Raw genomic sequence first — 10,079 nt, forward strand, 5'->3', positions numbered from 1 at the left:
ACTGGGATACTGACATAAGAGCTGGCTGGGCCCAGAGGGTTAAATTTGCAATGGATTGATGTGCTTGGCTAAAGATATTAGACTGAGAGATTTACGATTTTAAGTAAGACAACTCCAAGCAAGTTAAAATTGGAGGCACTGAGGTTTGTTTTAGGTTAGTAAAGCTGCTATTGTCAACACATTAAGAATCTTAAGGAAGATGACCCAACTTCTTTACATTAAAACAATGGAAAACATACCTGAGGAAAGACTATTAGAAATGCAAACTTTTGGAAAGAGTTGACTGGAGAAAGAACCTGCTTTTCAAGGTTATTATTTATTTCATCTCTGAATTAAGAATAAGGCTGTGTCTTGCACACCTGCTATTAGTTTTGGAAGCATGAAAAAATGCATGAAGTGGTCATGAATTACACATGGTTCCAGGAGCCACTGGTGAGATGTGGCATAAAGTAGGGCATGATGCTCTGACAGACTGAAAGAGCCTTTGGAAGATGGACCATGGTTTGCATGGAGACCCAAAGATGATTTGGGTATGCCAGGACTGCAACGGCTGCCATGGAGTGCACTGTTGGCCTATGATGAAAGTGTTCCTTGGCTACTCTTTCGAGCTGAAGGGGAGAAATTGGAAAACATGGAGACTGTTAGTCTCTGGTTATATTGAACTTGAACTGCAGAAGCTTAATAATTGCTTGATGGTGGTTGAGTTTGCATTGTTCTAGTTTCTCCTTGGTGTGCCTTATACCAGTTGAAAATGTTTACTCTGCCTTTATATGTCAAAAAATTTTAACTTGTTTGACTTTACAAACTCACTATCTCAAGTTTGTAAAGACCGTGGAAACCTTTACAATTGGACTGAGTACAACTTACAATGTGTGGTGGATATGAATCTACTGGGTTCAGAAGCAGAATGTGGTAGTTTGAATACATGGCCCCCAATACATTCAGTTTTTATTAGTTTGTGGTTTGCATAAATAGCCACATAGCTGTAGGCAGTGTTACTGGGTGGATTTTAGGGTGCAGCTTTTGGGTGTGGTGGAGGGTTTGAGATTCCAATCTAAAGATATGCAAAATGCCTAGATGGCCTTTCTGAAGTGTGCTCTGTGGCTTTTGGTGTGGTCTTCTCTTTCTGTACTGGGTACTGTAAAAGCAGGACAGCTTCTTCTGCCATTATGGAGCATCTCCTGGATCTCTAGGCTTCTACAAATCCTTTCCTCCATAACTGTCTGGTATATAAGTTCATCTCAGCAAACTTGAAGCTATCTGCTACATCCAGGTGACATCACCATGCAACAATATGACATCATGATGCCCCACCTTGATATCACAGTGTTCTATTGTGACATCACAGTTCCTCACTGCCACATCCCAATGCCAACTAGGATATTACAATGACTCACAGTGTCATTACAACGCCCAACTATGACATCAAAATGCTTTAATATTATATCATAATTCTCAACTTGCTCATTAAAGTGCCCCCTGTGATATCACAATGCCCCACTACCATATGGCAATGGTAACTGTGACATCATAATGCCACATACTCTCATAATAAGACCCTACTGTGATATCAAAAAGTCTCACTCTAAAATCATAATGCCCCACAGTGTAATCATAGTACTCTACTGTGACATCACCATGCCACATTGTAAAATTTTAATACACCCTGTGACATCACAACGCCATATTTTGACATCACAAACCTGTTCTTATTTCATAATGCCCCACTATGATATCACAATATTCCAACTGTGACATCACAATGACTCACTGTTTCATGATATAACATACTATGACATCCCAATGCTCCAATATGACATCAAAATACACACTTTCTGTATCATAATGCCCCACTGTGACATCGCCATGTCTCACTCTGTCATAGCATTGCACCACTGTCTCTTCATGATGGTCCACAATGACATAAATATGCCCCACAGTCTCATAAGAATGCCTCATATTTAACATCACAACACTTCACTATGATATGTCAATGTCAAATTATCAAACCAAATGGCCATCAGTGACATCACGATACCCCACTGTGAATCACAATGGCCCACTATAATACCACAATTCTCTGATATGACATCACAATACCCCACTGTCACAGTATACTGTCCAATTATAACATCACAATGACCCACTGTCTCATCTCATCACAGTGCTAGACTATGATATCACAGTGCACCAATATGTCATCATAGTACTCAACTGATTCATAACAATGCCTTAAAGTGGATTCACCATACAACAGTGTGACATCACAATGCTCCACTGTACGATCACAAAGCCCCACTGTGACATCACAACATCCCACTGTGACTTCATAGTGCTCCACTGTGAACAAGCAATGCTCAACTCTCTCATCACAATGCCCCATTGTGATCTCACAGTTCACTGTGACATCTAAGTACTTCACTGTAAAAAAAAAGCCCCACTGTGACAACAAAATGTCCACCTGTTTCATCACAAAGCTCCACTGTGACATCACAATTCCCCACTGTGATATCACAATGGTCCACTGTGACTTCACAAGCCCTACTCTCTCATCATAATGTACCACTGTGACATCACAAATCCCCACTTTTACCTCACAATGCTCCCCTGTGAATTATATAGCCTCATTGTGACATCACAACGACCCACTGTGACATCATATTGCCTCCCCTGTGACATCACCATGAGTGCCCCACTTTGCTATAACAATACCCCACTGTGACATCACAAGACCCGACTGTTACATAATAATGCTCAATTGAGACATCACAGTACCCTATTGTAACATCACAAAAACCTCACTCTAATTTCACAATTCCCCACTGTGACAACACAAAGCTCCATTGTGATATAACAATGCTTATGTGTGTCATCACAATACCACACTTCCACATCACAGTGCTCAACTGTGAAGTTACAATATGCCACGGTGAAATCACAAAGCCACATTTTGACAATATAGTACACAGCTGTGGCATCACAATGGCTCACTGTCAAACCACATTGCTCAACTGTGACATCACAAGGTCCCACTGTATCCTCATAAAGCCAATGGGTGAAATCCCAATGCCCAACTGCCACATCACACTGTCCAAATGTCTGACCAAAATTCCCCACTGTGACATCACATTTCCCCATTGTGACATCATTGTGCAACACACAGATATAACAAAGCAGCACTATGACATCACAATACCTCAGTGTCATATCACAATGCTCAACTGTGACATCACAGTAACTTATTGTGACAACACAAAGCCCCACTCTGATTTCACAATGCCCTACTGTAACCTCATAAACCCCATTGTGATATCACAGTAACCCATTATGATACCACAATGCCACATTGTGATATAACAATGCTCCAATGTGACATCATAATACCACACTGTCCCATCACAATGCTCAACTGTGATATCACATTGTGCCACTGCGACATAACAAAGCACCACTGTGACAATATAGTATAGAACTGTGACATCACAATGGCTCACTGTCACACCACAATGCCCCAAAATGACATCGTAATGCCCCACTGTGATGTAACAGAGACCTTCTCTGACACAATTCCCTACTGTCATATCAAAATGATCCATAAAGACATCATAACGCCAAGTTTGAAAGCACAGTGCCAAACTATGACACAATGGCACACCACTTTGACATCACAATACTCCAATGTAAGATCCCAGTACCTCTCTGTCATATCACAATGTTCCACAGTGACATCACTAAGGCCAACTTTCACATCACAATTTTCCACTATAGCATCACAATCCCCAACAGTTATATCACAATTCTAAAGTGTGATATCCCAATGCCACACTGTGATATCACAGTGTTCATAATTCACATCACATTGCCCAACTGTAACATCATGATGTCCTGTTTTTATCACAATGCCCCACTGTGATACCACAATACCACACTGTGACATAAAGCCCAACTGTAATTTCACAAAGCCCCACTGTGATATCACATTACTCGAATATGACACCATAATTCCCCACTGTGATAACACAATGTTCCCCTGTGGCATCACAATACCCTACTGCCATAGCACAATCCCCAAGTCTGACATCACAGTGAATCACTATCTCATGACAATGCTCAACTATGACATCACAATTCTCCAATGTGACATTATAATACACAACTTCTTGATCATAATGCTCACTATACCCCATAGTGACATCACAATGCCCCAGTGTGACAGTATAAAACTCACATTCTTGATTGTAATGCTCTACAGCAATATCACAATACCACACTGTGGCATCACAATGCCCCAGTGTGATATCACAATGTTCCACTGGGACACCACAATGCCACACTGTGATATGTCAATACCCGTCTCTCACATCATAATGCTCCACTGTGATATCACAATATCCACTGTCACAATTGCCTACTTGTCACATCATAATGTCCCACTGGGACACCACAATACCCCATTGTGACAGCACAATGCTCCACTGTGATAAAGCAATACTGCACTGTGGCAGCAGTATACCCTACTATCACATCACAATGTACAGTTGTGACAACACAATGCCTCACTCTCTCATCACAATACACCATTGTGACAGCACAATTCCTTACTGTAATATAACAATACTCCACTGTGACATCAGTATACCCCACTGCCTCGTGACAATGTCCCACTCTTACATCAAAATTCCCATCTGTCACATCAAAATGCCCAGTGTTGCATTACAATGCCACATTGTCACATCACATTGCCCAACTGTGGCATCACAATATCCCACTCTCTCACACTGCTGGCAGAAAATACCTAATCAAGAGCAGCTTGAGGGAGGAAAGGGTTTGTTTGGCTTCCAGACTCAAGGGAAAAGTTGTGATGGCAGAGGGAAATGATAGCATGAGGATGGTGTGGACAGTGCCACCAGGCCAATATCAGGTGGACAACTGGAGCATGAGAGCTCACCAAACAAGGGGCAGCTGGGTATAACACCCATATGCCTGTCCCCAACAATACATCATCTCTAGGAGGACCCAATTCCCAAATTTTCATCAGATGAGGACCTAGAAATCTGAAAATATAAGTTGATGGGGACACCTGAATCAAACCACCACATTCTGCCCCTGACCCCCCTAAACAGATAACCATACATAATGTAACATGCAATGTATTCAGTCCAACTTTAAAAGTTACCAAAGTTTTTATCAATCTTAATGATATTCAAGCATCCCCACAATCCATGGTCATGTAACTAAGCCATAATAATAATAACTAATAATAATAATTAATAATAATAATATAACAAATGGAACAGAATAGACATTCACACTGCAAAACATGGCATTGGGCATATCAAAGTATACACAGTTTAAAACAAATAGGACAAACATAAAATTCTGTAGGTCCAAGTCTGACAACTCTAGTCTCCAAGTTCAAAAATTCTAACCAGTGATAGCTTATTGGAGTTCCAATTCTGCCCCTCCAGTTAGGCTACTCACAGTCCTGGAAAACTTCATCCAGTGCTGGAAGCTCTCCTTTGCCACCATCCCATAGCTGTGGCGTCTCCATTGGGTCTCCATGGCCCAATATTCATTCTCATGGCTCCATTGGGTCTTCACACAGGTCATCCAATAAGCCTGCTCCATAATGCCCATGGCCAGTTCCATAAAACAAAACTGTATTGCAAGTTCAATGACCCTCTCTTTCCTGCATTTGTTATACCCCATAGTGCCAGGTACACTACCAACTTATTAATCAAGGAGGGAATAAAGCAGACTCTGAAAAGCAAGACAATCCTTCAGCATTCCGATCCCTTCAAAAGAGTCTGCACTCTTCATCTTGTCCCAATGCAGGTCAGCTGACCCAATCTCAATAGTTATAATCTCTGATATAATTGCAACTGAACAGGCAGTAGTTTCAGCCAAAAGATTGCCCTTCCTTCTGTGCCATATCCCTCTGCTCACACCTGGCCATTTCTATGCAATGCAATCCCACATAAATTCTCAGGACATGAGTATAACAGTAAGCCTCTCATACTGCTTCTGGAGTCCAGTCTAGGCAAAGCTCTTTCTCATAAGCCAAGCCTTATAAACCAAATCTCACAGTCCATAGGTCTTACTGCAATCATGTCTTTCAAATGTGATTGGAATGGTTCATCAAGCTGTACTTACAGCACTGCAAGGCATCTTTTAGATCAAGGTTTCATATCTTTCAACATTCCTCTCTTAAATTAGTTCAAATAACCAAAGTCATAATCAGGTTTCTAGCAACATGACTTCATTTTCTGTGCCAATTTTACATTTGCAGCTAGCTTCACATTGTTGGCAGAAAACACCTGACCAAGAGCGGCTTGTGGGAGGAAAAGGTTGGTTTGTCTTACAGAGTTGAGGAAAATCTCCATGATGGCAGGCAAAGCAATGGCATGAACAGAGAGTGGACAACAGTAGGAGCAGCATGTGGGAAATGCTGGCAAGCAGAAGCTGGCTTTAATATCCCCCAACAATAAGCATGACCCCAACAATATGTCACCTACAGGAAGCTCTGTTCAAAACTTGTCGCCTGCTGTGAACTTAGCATTCAGAACACATGTTTATGTGGTTACCTGAATCAAACCACCACAATAACCAAATAATCTTCAGTTCACTTATTTATTTATTAAGGACACGAGGTGGTATTATTAATAAAGATGCTTGAAATATAAATGAAAATTCCATAGTTATTCTGCTATATTGAAGCATGATATATTTTCTTCTCATTTTGTGTAATTTTATTTAAAGTTTTTAAAGATGTAATCAAGTTAATTTCAATATAAAAACTATGCCCAATCTGAAGTATAACTTTCCACAACCTTTCCAGTTACTCATAAGCATATGACCACATGTGTTTTCTCTGTTTGATTTTTTTTTTTTTTTTGCCTCATGGAACTGTATTATAATGTACTTTTTTATTTGAGATTTTTCCCACAGGCATATAAGATAATCTTAGGCATAGTTCTTTCTTTAGTCAGTTTCATTTTTACATGCACATGTATTATTGATATGGAATATTAGGGGCTGGAGACATGGCTTAATGTGCTGAGCTAAAAACAGGCACTGTGTCATAATGCCTATCTGAACAAAGTACCTTGTAGACAGAAAAGCAGGACAGACCCCACTCTATTTCAAAACAGACCATCAACATGTGACCAGAGGCTTTGTGTAGTTTTAGAAGTAATGAAATGAAGTATTAAGGAAAACTAGGTATAGAGTCTGTAAGTTCATATAACTCAAGTGTATTGTTGTGAGATGGGGGTGTTACTAAAGAGGTGTGGTCTGGGCAATTGTTTCAAACACAAGAGGTCCTAGACTCTATTGTATGAGGATCCAGAAGCCAGATGTGATACAGGAGTAATATGAAATTACGGAGGCAAAGTGTTCACAGAGGTGGAAGAGAGAATCAGAGAGCAAAGGGAATGAACCCACTTGGATCCCGCACACATTTAATTAGACACAGGGGTAGAAAAGTTAGGTACAAGCAGTTAGGTCCACTCCAAGAAGGAAAGATGAGAAGTTCTGATGTATTGGCTACTTGTTTCTTTTCAAGGAAGTAAATATTTTCTTGTATAATAGGAGAATATTAATATGGAACACTGGCACAGCATTTGGTATATTTTATATTTTGCTTGCCTTCTCTGTTAAAAATATGGAAGTAAAAAAATATGGGAGGAAAACAAGAAGGAATGTTTTTAAACTAGATGTCTAGTTCTTACTGGGCCCTCTGGGATTTGGAAAGAGTTGTACCCAGAAGTGTTATTAGGGTGGGATTATAGCACAAAGTGAAGGGAGTGGACCATTTGAGATGTAGGCAATGTATTAATGATGGTGAGCTTTAAGGGGCACAGAGGAAGTGATTGGAAGGTGTCTATGCATACAGTAGAAGAGACTGTCTGGAAGACATGAGAGAATTACTACAGAAATAGAATCCTGGTGATGATGAATATCTAGCTTTGGCATCATGTTATGCAGAGGTGAAGAGACATGTTTGTGGGAGGGATTAGTCCTAAGAGTCTCTTCAGAAGATGGGCCACCACTGCATCTTCACTTCAGAGGCTTTACTCATGACGTGGGGTTGCTGAGTAAAATCCTGACCTGATGGTAGTGTGAGCATCCTTAGCACTCACAAAGCTGGATACATGTAAGAGGATAGCCAGCCCACAGATGGTCACAGTGGAAGCTGTGCAAACACTAGGTGTCTGGATTCCCCACTTAAATGAAGCAAGTGATCTGTCATGCTCTTTCCATTTCTAGATATCCAGACTATAATGAATGGTTGTAAAGGTCAAGCTCTCAATGTTGCACCAAGTCTTCTAACTGGGATTCTAGACAGGTTTACTTAAAATTAAATGTAATATTTCTGTGGACCAAATTTAATATTGTTGATATAAATAATGTTGGGGGAAGTATTTTGATGGAAAGACTATAGAAGCTTGAGAATCATGTAGGCGCATGTTCAAATCTAAATTGTGTCCCTTATAAGCCATTTAACATTGAAAAGGACATCATACATTTTCCCCATACCACGACATCCATTCATTAAATTCCTTCTCATAAAATAGTAGAATATCAATAGGGAACACTGGGTAGCATTTGTGTCTTTTATGGATGGCTTTGCTGCTTTCTTTGTTAAAATATGGAATAGAAAAAAAATAGATGGGAAGAAAATAGGCAGCAAAACAAAGTAATTGTTTTAGCAATTGGACTACTTGGAAATGAGGTTTGCAAGGAGAAGAGTGGTGCTCCAAGAGCTGCTGCCAAGACAGAGGTGGGAGGATGAATAACAGGCCCAGGGAAGAATGAAGGGAGAGGCACTGAGGAGATGGTTGTGCAGAGGAAGCTAAACATACATATATATTTCAAATCATCACAACTCATTTGGGAGAGTGAAATTGAAGCAGGGACATTACAAGGTATTGAGGCTGGAGTTCCCATGCAAAAAAAAGAGAGGTGTGATCATTATATAGAGTAGTATTCAAAATCAGAGTAACCCAGGCAAGAAGGGAGAATTGGGTGCAAAGTTGAGAGTGAGGCAGGTTTGAAGATACAGGGCTCTGCAGTCAAGACAGGGAAGGCCAAGTAATGCCAGCTAGAATTCAATGGAACTAATATAATGAACTGAATGAGGACAGGGTGTGAGCCTAAGTAAATTTGCTGGTAATTGTTCTAAACATTAGGACTGGAACATGGCTTCTAAATTATCTTTGCCAAGTGAGAGATTATATTCATCACTATTGTCCTTGGATTTCACCCCATCAAAGCCCCATGAGTTTCAGGCAGTTGTCACAGCTTTGGAGATCCAAGAGGGAGTGGAAACATTGCTGAGGCTGCTCCCACCTCACAGTACAAAGCATGAGTAGAGAAAGCTTTAAAATCCTGTGGTCCACAGGTTGCACATCCCAGAGACTGTATAAGGAGGTGCAGTGACAGAGCCTTGCAGGGAAGGAAGTAGTGGGATAGTTTATAGAATGAGGACTATGACCTGGCAAGGGACCAGGAGACCTCAGTGCTATAAAAGCACCAGCGTTACCATGGTGTAGTCTACTGTGTAATTCTTGGTGGCCTGATGCTTGTTTTAGTTATGTGCCTTTATTAGAGAAACAATTCTTCTCTCTCTCTCTCTCTCTCTCTCTCTCTCTCTCTCTCTCTCTCTCCCTCTCCCTCTCTCTCTCTCTCTCTCTCTCTCTCTCTCTCTCTCTGTCTCTCTCTCTCTCTCTCTCTCTCTCTCTCTCTCTCTCTCTCTCTCCGTGTGTGTGTGTGTGTGTGTGTGTGTGTGTGTGTGTGTGTGTGTGTATTACTAGGGATTGAACCTAGGGCTTCATGTGTGTTAGGCTAGTACTGCACCACTGAGCAACATCTGCTGCCTTTTAAATACCTCTTAATTTTGATATAGAGTCTTGCTAATATGTCCAGACTGGATCTTAATGTGATCTATACCCCTTGCAGGACTTGAACTTATGATCCTCCTGCATCAGACTCACAAGGAGTTGGGCTTTCAGGCCTTGGTATTAATATAATCTCTTCAGGAGAAGATAGCTAATCTATCCCCAGAGTGCATCACATTC

The sequence above is a fragment of the Jaculus jaculus genome, unplaced genomic scaffold (assembly GCF_020740685.1).
Source record: "Jaculus jaculus isolate mJacJac1 unplaced genomic scaffold, mJacJac1.mat.Y.cur mat_scaffold_45_1_1178333_arrow_ctg1, whole genome shotgun sequence".
Taxonomy (NCBI): Eukaryota; Metazoa; Chordata; class Mammalia; order Rodentia; family Dipodidae; genus Jaculus; species Jaculus jaculus.